This window comes from Saccopteryx leptura, chromosome 3 (genome assembly GCF_036850995.1).
Source record: "Saccopteryx leptura isolate mSacLep1 chromosome 3, mSacLep1_pri_phased_curated, whole genome shotgun sequence".
Taxonomy (NCBI): Eukaryota; Metazoa; Chordata; class Mammalia; order Chiroptera; family Emballonuridae; genus Saccopteryx; species Saccopteryx leptura.
Window position 1 is genome coordinate 153,096,202 of NC_089505.1, and position 16,576 is coordinate 153,112,777.

A 16,576-nucleotide genomic window follows, 5' to 3' on the forward strand; every position below is an offset into this window, starting at 1 on the left:
TGTCTCACTACAGCCCAGTCATCCTTATTATTAACAACTTGCATTGGCATCACACGTTTGTTACATTTGATAAGCCAGTAATGACACATTGGCATTAATTAAAGTCTGTAGTTTGCATTAAGGTTTTCTCTTGCTGTTTTACATTGTGTGGCTCTTGACAAATGTATGTTGACATGTTGCCACAATTACAGTGTCATACAGAATAATTTCATTGCCCTGAACACCCCCGGTGGTGTTTTTCTTTTTAATTTAATGTGTCACTTTTCCTAAGAAGAAAATGTGTGTGTGTGTTGTTAAGAATTGAGATTTAGAAAGGTAGCACAATAATACTATTAGTCTAAGATATAACTTGTTAATGACTTTTCAAATTTTACAATATCTAGATTTTATCATTTTAAATATGGTTAACACATTTAAATTAACTTAATTATAATCCCAACTTAAAAATACAAGAAAGTACAAAAGGCTTTTTATTAGCTGACAATTCCATTTAGCAAAAATTAATACAAAAATCTTTAAGAGTCAAATGGCAATTACAGAATTGTCTTGAGGGCTTACTAGGGGAATCACTGTCCTTAATAAATAAGTCTTGAAGGCATTTAGTGTTCCTAAGTGAGGAGGGAAAAAGGACGTTTACCAACGCCGTCAAGTACCAATTTCCTAATGTTCTTCGTTTCTGTCTTTATACCGGTAATGATTCTTTAAAAAGTTTCCTTTCTAGAATATGTAACCCTAAAAGGAATTTAGGATTGCTATGCTTTTTTCACCAGTTTGGCAGGGCAGTAAATACTTGTTGACTGGTTGACTGTACCATAAGTAGCATGGATGTCAAGAGGTTGCAAATGATTGACCAGAATGTGGATTCTGATTTTTGTAGGTAAAAGTTAATTAAGCAAATACTGACACCAAATGGTAATTTTTCATCTGTTCCCTAAGTTAGCAAGTGTTGACTGCTGACACTATTAAACCTCAGCGATCTTTTACCTTTTCTTTGGGGAGAGATGATCATTTTGAATTGGGGGAAGAAGTATAAAGTAGATGAAGAACAAAACGGTTTCTTATGTCGGTGTGTTTACCTAAGAAATGTACAGGTAGAGTTTGAATTTGATTTTTGTAATGTTGCTGCTCTTTATGTTAGTATTTTCTAGTCAATGTAGTTAAACATTTGGTCACTAAGATATTTGTCAGATATACATCAAAGACTTGCGCAGTTAATTGAATTTTGACTGGATTACTAAAGGTATTGGCACCATGATTACTGGGTCTTAGAGGGCTAATGGCAAATGATGGAGCAAAGCACCATCACAACATATCTTGACTATGACTGATGACCATTTTCTTTGAAAAACAGGCCTTCATTTTCATATTTAAGAACTGTGTCAAGAAACCTATGTAATAGTGTCTTGCTAATTTGCTGCTACATTAGAAATGATAATGGTGAATGGACGCACACATTTAAGTAAAAAGATGTATAAACATGTGCATACATGAGGCATACATATGTAAATTCTTTACCAAGTTAAAAAATTAATTGGCCAATCCACTGCTGGATCTAATTGTACCAAATGAAAGGACTTCTAATGGGTTTCATTCTAAAATTAAAAACCAAATGGACTCTTTTATAGTTTTATGTCAGATCTTGGTAAGTGGGTCTTTTTGGTTTATTCTTGAACTGTTTCTGATTTTACAGGCAATATTGTCATCAAGTGTTTTAGCTGGTTTTCTCTGTGAATGGGGATGTACTCCCATCATGGGAATTTGGAAGCAGCAGCGATGTCTAGATAAAAGACTGGTGATGACACTTGGGCTCTGTTCTACACAATTCTTAAATAACTCAGACACTTTTGACACAAAATTCATATTAAGAAAATATGTACATTTTAAAGCTATATTAATGTAGTTTACAGAATGGGAATTCAGGCTGCTTCTGTGTCTGGGTGAACATGGAGTATGTGGCATGTGGCCGGTCAGTGACAGTCACTGGCAGAGGACTGGTTCTTGGATATTTGGGAGCGCATTCCTGTCGCTGAGCCTTGGTGTTCTTTCTCTACTTCTCTCTTAAATGTTACCTTCTCTATCTAGGCTGTCTTAACAAGTACCCCATCTTCTCCCCTTTCTCTGCTTTAGTTTTCTCATAGCACTTATTCTCAGTATCTGATAACAAAGGATACATTTCTTTGTTTCTCTAGTTGGTTTTTGGTTTCTGTCTCTATCATGGAAGCTCCTTGAAGGAAGGGACCTTGTTTATTGCTATGTCCTCGGTTCCTGAATTAGTATTGGGCACATCACTGGGGTCAATAATAATTTGCTAAATAAATTTCATGTGGAGGAGGGCTCAGTCAGTTGTAGTACTGTTTCCACTTGGGAGGACTCTTCCGATGAAGTCAGGACTTAGCTGGTCAGCCTCACGGATCAAGATCTGTTTCCTATGTATCTATTTCAAACTGGAATTTGCATTGGAGAGGTCTGAAAAGGGCAAATGTATTCAGAGGTTTTCCTGGAGTATTATTGGAGATAAAATCTTGGAGAATTCTGAACATTCTACAGTTTGAATTTGGTTCTGGAATTTAGAAATTTTGCCAGCACCCAGGGGAATTTCATGGATAAACTATGATCGTATTATTCTATTATGATGATATTAAAAATATTTGTTACATTTGTTTTCCTTTGTTAGTCTTAGTGGTTAGGTTCTATATTACCAATTTATGTTTTAGTTTCTGCAAACAGTAGGCCATGAACTGATGTCTATTGAATAAATTAACTAGGAATTATATATTGAATAGGAAGTATTAAATTAGATGATATTACATATTCAAAGTAATTATCCTATTATCTTTGACTCTATCTTTCTCTGCTCACCCACACATCCCCCCTCCAACAAGTGTATCTATTTTTTTTTTGTTGGTGTTTTATCTTGGAGGGGATCCTGTCAGGAGATAAAACATTTCTTTGAGTAAAGACCTACAGATATTGTTCATTCATTGTCATGAATAAAGTCTCTATAGCAAATTCTGAAATTTTTCTATAGAACAAATTTGCTTACCTCAAGTCTTTACCAGCTGTTTGAGTAAATACATGGCTCATTTTGTGTTGCTAATCAGACTAAACGATTGAATAGGTTTTATATTTGTAGAAGATCGAGTCTCAGAAAAACTCCAGCAGACTTATTTAGTGGACAGTGTGGTGCCCCATCCAGATACCCTTATGGGTGAGTCTTGCTCATGGAGACGTTAGCCTCCACCAAGTGGAGCTGTCTTATCTGTGGTTGTGCTCCCCTCTCTTTGTTAATTCTGTGTGTAGTGACAGATGGTATGAGGACACAGAGAACTTACCCCCTTGCCTCGTTTGGGCAATTTCAGGAGTGTCCTCCATGCTTCAGAGCCTGCTGAGTAATTGAACTCATTGGAGTATATCATCTCCCTTCATGGAAGTGTATGATATAAAAGTGGCCCAGTGAAGACCAATCAATTAAAGAAAAGGCAGTCACAGGTTGAGAATAATACACAAAAGTCTGTTGCTTGAGATGTGCATGGTGGTCTAGAATTCTTTGGTATTTTAAGTTCAATTACTCTTGGCAAAGCATGATTTCCTGTTTTTATGGAGAAAGATTTATGGAAAATGTCCAAAGATATAGACATTGTGACAGCACTTACAAAACATTACTTGAATGATCCAAGTGTAAACAAATCAGAAACATGTGGATTAAATTTATGCCCTCATGGATATAAAAAAAATCACACTAAATGTGTTTTAGGATTTTTATTAAGTCCTCAAACATTTGAAGAAAAATTCAAGATATTGATGTGCCTAAAATCTCTCTGCATTACCAGTTTTCACTTTTATTTGCTTAGTATTATCCTTACAGGAGGCATGTAACATGTATTACACTTATATTTGCTCTGTAAGGCATTAATAATCACATCAAATTTTACCTGGTATATCAATGCCAATTATCTGTATGTAGAGAGGACTTTATCTAATAGAAGAAATTTGTCTTTTATACGTGAAAACATTACCTTTCAAAGCTTGTGTAAGTTTGTCATTCTGTCTGTCCTCTGTCCTGGGTGTAAGGATGGTGCCACAGAGGAATGGATACAATTGTGGCTTTGTACAGAGAGGGAAGTGGTTTTCCTCACTCCTCCTAAGCTATTGAATCCCCAAATGAAACTCAGACTGTGGAATCCCAAGTGGACTGTACTTGAGGTGTGATGGTGAAGGAGAAACAGACCATTGGATTATGTAAGAGAATTTATTTTAGCGTTCCAATTACGCCTTCCCTTTAGAATACTGTAGTTTTTCAAGTACAGACAAAGGACAGGGTTCTAACCCCACCACCTCTTAACTGTGACCTGGTGTCACTGTAAGCCAATTTTGCACATCTGTGAAACTTATTATAATAATAGTACTAACCAAAAAAATGATTTAACTCTTACATTCTCCTAACACAACTGTTGGCATATACTGAATGCTCAACAAAATACAAAAATCCTCAAAATGTCTCTTGCTATTATTGCTATCCACCATCTCCATTAGAAATAATCACCTGTGTGTAGTTCAGGTGTTTTATAGTTTCTCCTCTATTAGGAAGGTTTGGTTGCAGTTGAAAAGAGCAAAGGGAGCTCATAGTGTCAGAAAATCTTCTTGGATATTTCCACTTGGGATTACTTGACTATTTTACCAGACGTGAAGAAGTTGCCTGCTAATCTTTCACATGTTATTCAAACTTAAATATCCTAATAATTTATAGTTATATTAATTATAGGGTATTAATTTATTGTTATCAAGTTAAAATGCGCAAAAAAAAATTGAAACAATTATGTATAAGGCATCCCTCTTGGAGTTGTATTTTCAAGGAATAAAAGATAAAGCATTTTCCTCTGAGAGTTTATAATTTAGTTGGAGTAAAAGACCCTAAGAGTTAAGATATTGACTCTCGAAGAAGCAACATAATGTAGTAATTATGAGTCTGGGTTTAAGTCCTATTTCTTCCATTTTAAGGCTGTGTGACAATAACCACTCTGTGCCTCATTTTCCTCATATGTAAAGTAGGTATAGTAATAGTACCTGCCTCATTGGGTTGTTGCAAGAAATAAATAAATTAATATATGTAAGTTAAATAGTTTCTGACATAGAAAGTATCATATGTTTCAGTTATTATACTATGGTCATTATTATTGCTGTCACTATTAAATGTTAATGCTCCTAGCCAATAATTTTGTCAACAAGATAAACAATAGCACTTTTAAATTGGTTATTAAATGAATAATGGGTGCTATAATAAGGAACTGTCACTTCCTATTTGGTGGTTCACAAGTAGTTATATGATAATTTATTTGACATTTATTGAGCACCTACCATATATTAGGCAGTGTTTTAGATAACTAGAATAACAATCTTTGTAATTTAACTGTTCACAATATCTGTGGCCTTAAGCAACAGTGCTTATATAAAATGAGAAGAGAAGATGTGTGTAGGAAATTGAAATACGAAAATAATTATATTTTCTGTTAGAATAATAGGTATTATTTTGTGAATGTATATGGATGAGATTATTTCTGATTACTTATAAAAGGGGAAAATTTCTATAGTATATCATTTAGAACAGGGGTCTCAAACTCAACTCAGCATGTGGGCCACAGAGCAAGATCACAGCCCTTCGGGGGCCGCACTAGGTCTACAAAAGGCAACTGTTACGCAACACTTTTCTCACTGCAGTTGAAAACCAAAAAAAAATCAGTACAAGCTCAATCGTACATGCAGTTTACTCAGTGTCACAAAACGACCAGAAACTGTAGTTCGCATCACAACTGCTGTTAACTAAGCTAATATCTAGCTAGGATGCTAGAGAAATGAAAAATACAAATAGGCCCCTAGGCTTACTTAATTTTATCCAAAATATTTTGAACTTCGTGGATTAGTCTGCGGACCGCACAAAATTGTTCGGCGGGCCGCATGCGGCCCACAGGCCGCGAGTTTGAGACCCCAGATTTAGAAGGAACATTTACTGTGAATACATGTTCCTTAAGTTAAATAATGTAAATTGTAAAAATAAAAGAGAAAAGAGATAATGTATACAATTTCCGGCAATAGAAAAATCTATGAATAAGAAACTCTAGTACATATTTCAGTCAGGCTTGAACAAAATTACAATGTAGCAGGTTGTAATAATTAATATTAAAAGCCAAAATAATTTTCCAGTGAAATGAAACATGAGTAAGAAACATGAATTTTATTAAATCAGTAATAGAAAGTTAATAATTCAAATTAGTATTTTATACAGCCTTCTGATAAGGAAAGCGACTCTGGATTAGAAGAGAAATAAATGGTGAAATAAACCACTAGAAAAATCACCAACTCTTTCTAAGAATTTAGGTTAAAAAGGTATTAGAGAGGACTGAAAATAAGGAAAAACAAATTTCTGGGAACATAAATAAATTTTATAAATGAATAAATTAAAAAAATAATTTATGCTTTAATTTATTTGTTAATTTGCTTATTAATTTATTCTTTAAATAGGCTTTTTCTGAACAAAAGACTGGGTGTCTCTAAGGTGGGCAATAAATCATAGAGAGAAACCTGTTGTGGGAAAATAATCTGGAGGCAAAATCTACAAATAGTGCTTTCTGGCTCCTTTATTTTATCTACTATGGATCATTGTTTTCTTTCCCCCAACTTCCAACTAGTATGTGTATCCTTCTTTTCCTTTCTTTCCACTTTTAATATGGAATAAATATAACTATTTGTATTTTTCTGGCTTTGCCTGGGAACAAGACAGAGCTAACTGCTTCAGTAATAGGGAGGAACCTCTGAGCACAAAGGTACATTAAGTATTAAATAGTAACGTAGCTGTAGCGGCAACAGCAACAGTACTTCTGTTGTTACTACTTTGATTAGTTTTTCCTTACTTTGTTTCTTGCCTTTGCATTCATAGCAGAAGACCAGAAAACACAGGAATGGCAGACAGAATGCTGGGGTAGGGAGAGGAGCAGGGACCAGGCAATGCACGCTGCAGAAAGCTGGCCGAAAGTAGGTGGAAGCGTAGAGAGAGGCACCGGCATGCTGTACAGACTCCATTAGAAAGAAAACACTTCCTTTTATTTCCATGGACATATTCTCTTTATTGAGGAATATTAAATCTGGGGTATTATACTCCCTAAAACTACTTTTTAAAATGCAATGTTTTCTTTGTAAAATTTTATTGTAAACTATAAATTAAAAAAAAACTTTCAAATCACATTAGCAGCAGATAACCATTATAATAAGCATTGTGGGTATATTGTTTGCATTATCCAATAACAGAAAATATATTAGTTTAATTTCTTTGATTAATAAAGTAGTTAAACTTTCTCTTCTTATATTATTGAGTATTATCTTCTTTTGCTATTGTGTGGGAATTTATAAATTATTTTCAGGAACTCTTTGGATAGCAAAAAACTGATAATGCTAATATATAAAAATAAATATAAAAACAATTGCTTTTCCAGGCTTGTGGTTAGCCATTTAATTTACAAAAGTAGTGAATTAATCAATAATATCTTTTGTGGTTACTGCTTTCTGTTTTATGTTAAGAAATACTTTTCTCAGGCTGAGATGACATTGATATTCATCTCTTTTATAGCACGTTTGCTCTTTCATTTTTTGTATTTATGTTTTTAATACATTTATAGTTTATTTTGGTTTTATTTGGAAATTAAGAATATGACTTTTCTTTTGAATGGTTAACTAATTGCCTCAAAATCATGTATTGAATGACCTTTCTGCAACTGTTTTAAATTTCCACTTTTGTTATGTCTGAAATTCTTAAATGTTTTTGGATATTTCTGGACCTTTTATTAATTACATCCTATTGAGCTATTTCTTTTTTAAAAGATTTTATTTATTAATTTTAGAGAGAGGAGAGAGAAGGGGAAGAGCAGGTAGCATCAGCTAATAATATTTGATTCTCGTAGGTGCCTTGACTCAGCAAGCCCAGGGTTTTGAACCGGCAATGTTAGCATTCCCAGTCAACACTTTATCCACTGTGCCACCACAGGTCAAGCTTATTTAGCTATTTCTAACTTGATGTACAACTACCATCTTCTTCACATTTTATTGAGATGTGTGTTCAGTTCATTGATTAAAATATAGAGTATTCCTATTCATCATCATTTAGCTGCCCTATTATCAAAATCATGTTTTGAAAATAATTTTATAGTTTCTGCATAACAGTATATAAGAAAGCACTGATCTAGACACATTTTTTTTTATTGTTCAAGATTTTCATTAAAATTTTACCATTTTAACCATTTTATATATGTCTTTGATTTTTTTAAATTTATTCATTTTAGAGGGGAGAGAGAGAAGAGAGAAGCAGGAAGCATCAACTCCCACATGAGCCTTGACCAGGCAAACCCAGTGTTTCAAATCGGCAACCTCAGTGTTCCAGGTTGACGCTTTATCCACTGCGCCACCACAGGTTATTTTAACCATTTTAAAGGGTATATAACTCAGTGACATTTATTACGTGCACAGTACTTTGCAACCTCTACCACTATCTTGTCCAGAATATTTTTATACTCACAAAAGGCAATCCTATACCCATTAAGTGGTCATTTCCCATTTCCCACTCCCTAGCAACATTTTGTATAACATTTGTATTTTTTTTTAAAATCAGCCTTATTAAACTGTTGCCTAGTTTAATAGATTAACAATTTCTATACTAACTCTAAATCTTACTGTTTTTTAATTAACCTCATCAGATTTTCAAAATATTTTATGGACTTTTGAAAATAATCTATATTCTCTTTTTTTTAGCTACAAAGTTCAATACATAGCTGTTTAAGTCAAGAATATTTTTATAGAATATCATTTCTTTATTTTTAAACTGTCCTGTGAAATAATGTGTATGAGAACTTAGAAATTTATTATGTTTGTGTTTTGTTAGTTTATATATGCATTTCTAATGGTTTTCAATGGATTTTGAAAATTTAGATTTCAATGTAATGTCATCATACTTTAAAAATTTATGTTTCTTCTACATTTTGAATTATTCCTTTCAATATAAACTTCCTTCTCCACTTTAAAACATTTGCCTTGAATTCTTCCTTAACTTATACTGAAGGTAAATATCATATAATTATTGCAATAAAAGCAATAGATTTGAGTATTTTGGATTTTCTTATGTACTTCCAATGTCATTCTTATTAATGCAACAAACCATCATCATAACAGTCAAACAAAATGAGTAGAGCTTTTCTTTGTCTCTGTCATGTCCTTCATATCTCTTGGGTAGGCTCCAGAACTCTGATAGTGAAAAAGAATACAATGTGGGGAGTAAATTTCTTCTTATATTCTGCCTGTATTTTGGTAGCTGCTTTAGTTCTGCCAGTTCAAGAAGTTTGAAGTTCAGTTAAAGGGGAGTCAATGAACGGAAGAACATGGCTAAATTTCCAGTTTAGAAATCAGGTCAGTTTTGCCTAGACCCAGGAAAATTCCGCTGCAGACAGCAGTGGGCCTCGGACCTATAATTGAACTGACCCTTACCCAGTTCTGCTTGAGGTTTTAGTTTAGAATTGCCTAAGACTCAGGAAGGAACTTCTGAGAACATTCCTCCAACTTAGCAGTTTCTTTGGATCTGCTTAAATTATAATTACACTTTTTGGAGAAAACTGTTCTAGAATTGCATATAGAAAGAACTGCGTGAATGTGTTTTTACTCCCTCATTTCCAAATATAAAAGTAAGTTTCCAAATTGCAACATGAAAGTAGCAACAGATATCTCTGTCAATTTCCTGTGTCCATTGCAGTGAACAGAGCATTAGTTTCTGATTCAGTTTAATCTTTACATGCTTCTGTAATGACATTTTGTGACTACAATGTCAGTATTTCTCTCATATATTATTTCTGAACCAACCAACCAACAGAAAAAAACAAACAAAAAACCCTACAATTACCTGACATACCAAAGAATTAAAAAAAATTCTATAGTCTTTATAAACTTGGGTAGCATGAGGTGGTTTTAAAGCTATTATAGAATGTATGGTGATTTTTTTTCTCCACTGAAAGCCTAAATACAGCGAAGGCAGACTATCTTATTTCAAGGGAATATAAAGAATTGCTGTATTTTGAGAATGAAAATATACCAAGCAGTTCTAAATGCACGGCATTTGGAGGAGATCTTTGCCTTTTTCGTTCGTCTCTGGAAGCTCATACAGGCTGATCTGTGGATACAGATGATGAAGCCAGCTTGCTAAAAGCTTTCCTGGATGGTGGAAAGGACAGCAGTTTGTCCAGGAGTAATTTCCATTGTGTGCTATTTACCTTCTCCTAATTGCCCACTTTAGGTTTGTCTGTCTAAGGCAAATGGTAGTAATATAAAAGCCCGGCTGCTTGTTTGGATAAGTTTTAGAACGATGTGGATTTCCACATGGTCTATTTGGCAAGCTATTTTATATTTGGTTGTAAAGATGAATGAATAACCTGTTTTACCTATATCATTACCTGGTTTCTAATACCTCCCTTAAGTATGAATTGACATTAATATGTAAGCACAGCACTGATGACACCTTTCTCTTGGGCTTCTTGGTTTGCTTTACATGGTTGCCTAACACTCAAGTTCAAATCAATCAACTCATGCAGAGTTTATTTATCTAGTAAAAAGTATAAAGAGACAAGCTATCAATTAAAAATCATGCTTCAGAGTAATTTCTGAGTCATGTGCACTATAATCCGGCACTGAACATGGCATAGAAACCAGTGAGTCCTGAGGTATTTTTCTGTTACCCCTGTCCCTGTAGTGCCCCCACAATAAGGCCAAAACACTTAGAAATGTTTCAGCTTTAAGGATAAAGGCCATTCTTTTGGAAGCCCTTTGGATCGGTGGGGAAAAGTCAGAATCCTTCTTGGTGGTGGGTAGAAGGAGAGTCTGGACCTGACTCCTCCCACCCAGCCTGAAGCGGGGAGGAAGGGATGAGTGGGCTATCATGACTTTAAAAACAGGTAAAAATAGTCTATTAAATAATGCTTTTATAATTAAAATTAACAAAACAGTACACTCATATATGAATGCTGGTTAAAGTACAAGGTGGTTTTTTACCTTCTAAAATTGCTAGGAGAAAGTCCAATGTTTCATAAATATAATGCCAATATTGCATGATTTAACATGACGTAGTCAAATGTATATGTGGCCGGTGGCTAAGAATCATGAATCATGTCTATAAGAAGAATATGTTGCTATATAGCACATTACACTGAATCAGATTTGACTTTCTTTTTATTAGTTCTGAAAGTCTTGATTTGTTTTTTAAACTGATAAGAGCAGATACTATACTCGATCTTTGCCAAAAGGCCGAGAAACGATGTTGATCTGTTTTTTATTTAATTTGTAATAATTTTCTCCTGGAAACCTGCTTTGATTATTCTAGTGCACATTTTTTATCTCTTTTTACATGGATAAAATATAACATCTGATTCTATATAATTGTAAAACTTGCTCTGTTTGTAACTGTCTAATCTCTTAGATGGATAAGGAGCTCCTTTGTGATGGAGTCAACGTCACTTTTCTGTTCTCTTTCCTGCAGTGCCTGGTCCACTACTAGGAAGGTTCAGGAATATGCAGCTCATTTGTTAGAATCCTTTAATCACAAATGAAATTAGTAAATTAAACATTCTTATAGCTCTGGTTGTTAAATGCATATGATATCACATAAGGATTTTATTTTTAAGATGTTATTTTTGAAAGAAAGGAGTAGCCTGATCTGTGGTGGCGCAGTGGATAAAGTGTTGACCTGGAAGGCTGAGGTCACTGGTTCAAAACCCCAGGCTTGCCTGGCCAAGGCAAATATGGGAGTGGATGCTTCCTGTTCTTCCCCACCCTTCTCTCTCTCTTTTTGTCTCTCTCTCTCTCCTCTCTAAAAATGAATTTTAAAAATTTTAAATTAGTAAGAAAGGAGTAAAACTTTTTGAAACCTAACTATAACTGTGGTGATCATTTTAAATGTAAAGTTCTTGCTTAAAATTTTGTTTTGTAGTGTAAGAATCAATCAGTTCATTAAAACCCCTCATCTATTGCTCCTCCTATATGGCGAACGTCACCACCTTATAGATGTTAACCCATTAAATCCTTATAACATTTCCTCAAACATAAAAAATATTTATGACTCTGTATGATCAGAGGGCTATACCAAAGGATGCAATAACATAGGGCTTGGCATTATTTGCATTTAGCATCGTGAGCAATCACACAGCGTCGCTGGCCATGTGTTATAACAGAAACTTCAGTGAAATTAAAATGACTTTGGATTTAAGTCCAGATTCATGGAGAAGAGCTCTGAAATGAAGACAGCTCAAAGACATTGAGTTGGTTGTGGTTTGTGGAGAAAGGTAAACCTGGTTAGAGGAAGGAATATTTTTATATTTCATTGTTGTACTGATATAGGCCTGATTAAAAGTAAATCTTTGAACATATTTGCCAACAAAATTGCCTTCAATAAATTAAAAAAAAATTGCTTTTCTTCTCCCTTCCAGAGATTGACAAAGCCCTTAGTCACCTATCTTCCTTTGTCCCCAACCTAAATGGGTCCTAATTACTCTGTGTAAGTTAACAAATTCGAAATTAAAAAAAAATATGGCAGCTTTATTAGTTGGTTTTGAGTATCAAAAATAACCTGTCCTGACCAGGCAGTGGCACAGTAGATAGAGCGTCAGGTTGGGATGTTGAGGACCCAGGTTCAAAACCCTGAAGTTGCTGGCTTGAGTGTGGCTCACCACCTTCAGTGTGGGATTGCCAGCTTGAGTGTGCATGGTCACTGGCTTGAGCCCAAGGTCACTGGCTTGAGCAAAGGGTCACTGGCCTGGCTGCAGCCCCATCACATCTTCCTCAAGGCACATATGAGAAAGCACTCAATGAACAACTAAGGTGCAGCAACAATGAATTGATGCTTCTCATCTCTCTCCCTTCCTGTCTGTCTGTCCTTGTTTCTGTCTCTCTCCCTCTCTAAAAAAAAAAATTAACCTAGATTTTTTTTTTTTTTTTGAGGGAGAGAAAGAGAGAAGGAGAGAGATGAGAAGCATCAACTTATAATTCTGGCACCTTAGTTGTTCATTGATTGTTTTTTCATATGTGTCTTGACTGTGGGGGTATGTGTTTCAAGCCGAGCCAGTGATCCCTTGATCGAGCCAGCGACCTTTGGGCTCACGCCAGAGACCATGGGGTCATGTCTATGATACCATGCTCAAGGTGGTGAGCTCGCGCTCAAGCCCATGAGTTGGAGCTCAAGCGGACGACCTCAGGGTTCAAACCTTGGTCCTCAGTGTCCCAGGCTGACGGTCTATCCACTGTGCGACTGCCTGGGCAGGCTGAGTAGATTTTTAAACTTTGAGACTTTTATTTTTAAATTCTCTCTTGTCATTGAAAGGTAAAAGCCCATCTAGGAGAAAAAGTCCTTGCTGAATGTTTTGCACTACCAGTGAGGCTTTGATTAAAACCAGAGGGTGCCGTGAGGAACCTATTTCAGAATTTTGATCACAACAATACAAACTTTTATCTTGAAATGTGTTCATTGCTCACTGAACAGCCTGTTTATTTCAAATGTCTTGCAAAATCTGATAGTTTTGCCATTAAGACCCTACTGTTTGCAGTCATACCCAGGCGTGTTTGTAGCTGGAGGATGCCATCGTCCTTGACTTTTAAAGAGAGCCAAAGATATGGCCTAAAAAGCAATTAAAACCTATCCATAAATATTATTTGTTTAGAAATGCTCATTCATTTATTCATTAAATATTTTTCTCCGTGCCCTTTATGTCTCAGGCACCGTTCTAGCTAAAATAATGGTGCTGGATGAGACAGGTGAAGTCCCCTCTTCCCTGGAATGTTATATTCTTCTGGGGGGGGGGTGGTTGCCAAGGGTTGGGGCTCTTTGGAAAGATAGATAATAAGTAAATGAAAACGGAATGTTTTCAAATAGTGGTAAATGCTGTTACTGAGGGGGGTGATAAGAGTCTTTTAGGTTGGATGGTCAAGAGGGGCTTCATCATGAGGCTAGCCCTGGATAACGAAAGAAGCCAGCTATGGGAAGATATGTGGTCAGGGTGGTCAGGGAAAAAACAGCCAGCAAAAAATCCCCTGGTGGAAATGAGCTTCTTGTAGTGAGGGACAAAAGAAAGGCCATTAACTGGAGCAAGGAGCACAGGAGAAGGTGGTAGGATTTGAGGATAGAAATGAAGAGAGAGGTCACATTGTTTAGGACTTTGAAGGCCGTAGTGAGTTTGAGTGAAAATTTAATTGGAAACCATTCGTGGGTTTCTTAACAAAGGAATGACATAATCTGATGTATGGTTTAAAAGGAACACTTTGGCTGCTGAACAGAGAATGGGTTACAACAGGTAAGGAATATAGCAGAATGTTATTTGCTCGTAACTTCATTTGACATGAGTAATGAATAAATTACTTGGCTAGTACTTATACTGGAAAGTAAGGCAATAATAAATAATTATTAAATAAAAATGACCTTGTGAGTAACAATTGAAATATTTTTAAAATGATTTTTCTTCAGGTGTGAAATAAAATTATATTTTGTGCCAAAAATTTTAAAAGAAACATTTAGTTATACCTTATTCTAGTTGGTTAATAATCTCAACATATCTTTTCTGTTAGTTTAGCAAAGGTCATTTTGATGAGCATTCATTTAGTTAAGAATACAAGTTATGCATTTGCATTTTGCTTTTGAGATGAAGTTATTTGGCTCTCTTGGCTCTCTTTTATTTATAGGCATTCAAACACATGCACACATAAATTAGATAATTACATATTCTAGTTCTAAATGTCTTTCTGTTTTTTGACTCTAGAGAAATGCCCTAATAATTATTTACTACAAAAGTGGAATTTTCAGCCATTACTGCATTTGCGATTATAGCTTGAAGGACACATGTACACATACCCTTATAGGAGAGTGTGTTTATAAGTCAGATGGGCCATGTGCCCGGAGTTTGCATTTCCCTTGTTAGCAGCTTATGGAGGCATTGACCAAGAATGAAAAAGAGGGCACTGGCTGGTTGACTCAGTGGTGTTGGCCCAGCATGTGGATGTCCTGGATTGACTCCTGGTCAGGGCACACAGGAGAAGCAACCATCTGCTTCTCCACCCTTCTGCTCCCCCTTTTCACTCTTTTTCTCTCTCTCCTTTTCCAACAGCAATGGCTCTATTGGTTCAAGTGCATTGCCCTGGGTGCTGAGTATGACTCCATGAAGCCTCTGCCTCAGGCACTAAAAATAGCTGGTTGTGGGCATCAGCCCTAGATAGGGGTTGCCAGGTGGTCAGGGCCCATGTGGGAGTCTGTCTCTCTATGTTCCCTCCTCTCACTTGGAAAAGAAGCAAAATAAAAAAGAGAATACTGTTGATTTTAATCTTAGAGTTGTCACTGTTTAAATTGTGTAAAACATGAACAAGCATATCGTTTATTTCGCAACACTTTTCTATAGGGCCTTGAAATATTTTAAAATTTGAATACCCCACCAAAATTAATCTTCCTAGGCAGAGAAAGAGAAATGGCCCTACCTAATGAGCTTCAGCAAATTCTGATTTAAGAAGAGGCTATGCTTTCTGAGCCAAGGTGCTTAATTCTTCTCCAGCTTCTGTAATCGGAGAGAAAGGATCAGTAGCTTGATTTCTGTTGTTTGTATGAATAAGCATCTTCATCAGTGTTGACTTTACAACCTGACGATACTGAATTACCTAAGCTTATACTTGAATCTTTACTTCTAATTGGGTTTCTACAGCTTATTATATCATATATATATAGGGTGCATAAATTTCTCACTACTTAAGTTTGGGCATACTGGCCACATGTCCTTGGGCAAATTATTAAATATCTTTGTGAACTTCAATTTTAACATTTTTAAAGATATGGATAGTAATACTAGCTATATTTCTGATTTAATCAAGTGACATGTGAGTTTTCATATGATACCTGCCTGGTAAACATGCAGGGAAAAGGTGCTGGGTGATCATTGTTATTACGGTTATAACCCTTATTCCTTTGGTACTGAGTTCTTACTAAACTCAGTTGTCATTTTCAAAACATCCATTGAGTGACTACCCTGGTCATTTGTACATGTGCTGCATGGCTATATAAACACGACTAAAGTGGGATCCTAACTTCAAAGGAATTTGTAGTTTATTTGGGGAGGCATGAGCAGAACCGCTCTATTACAAAAGAACCCTGTGAGCAAGTGCCCATGGCCTTCCAAGGAGCAGCTTTGCTGAGAAACTTCGTCTGTGTTTAGTCTACGCCAAACGACTAAGGGTAGTGTTCCCGACCAAAGCTTTTTTGACTTCAGGTTCACTGTGGTCTCTGGTGGTCTTTGGGTTTAGTGAAGTAGTCAGTTCTTTTCTAGAAATGCATTACTTGGCTTTGGTTTTATCATTGATTTATAAACTTTCTTTTCATTTCTTCCTTGGGTTAAATTACTTCATCTTTTCTTCACACTGGTTTCCGTAAACTTGTAGCAAATGTCATTTTAAGTTATTACCACCTTTTTCCTTTTCATGATGTGCTTCTGAATATGAATGTGTTTGGTAAGGTCAATTCTTCTTTAAGATG

The 16,576-nt window shown here is 35.5% G+C and overlaps 1 protein-coding gene and 1 pseudogene across 5 annotated transcripts in view; one reads left to right on the forward strand and one right to left on the reverse strand.

The window, feature by feature from the left end:
* The window catches only part of PTGFR (prostaglandin F receptor), a 35,093-nt gene that overhangs the window by 6,012 nt on the left and 12,505 nt on the right, over positions 1-16,576 (forward strand). The window lies entirely within an intron of this gene.
* On the reverse strand, positions 11,203-11,337 carry LOC136401780 (U2 spliceosomal RNA; annotated as a pseudogene).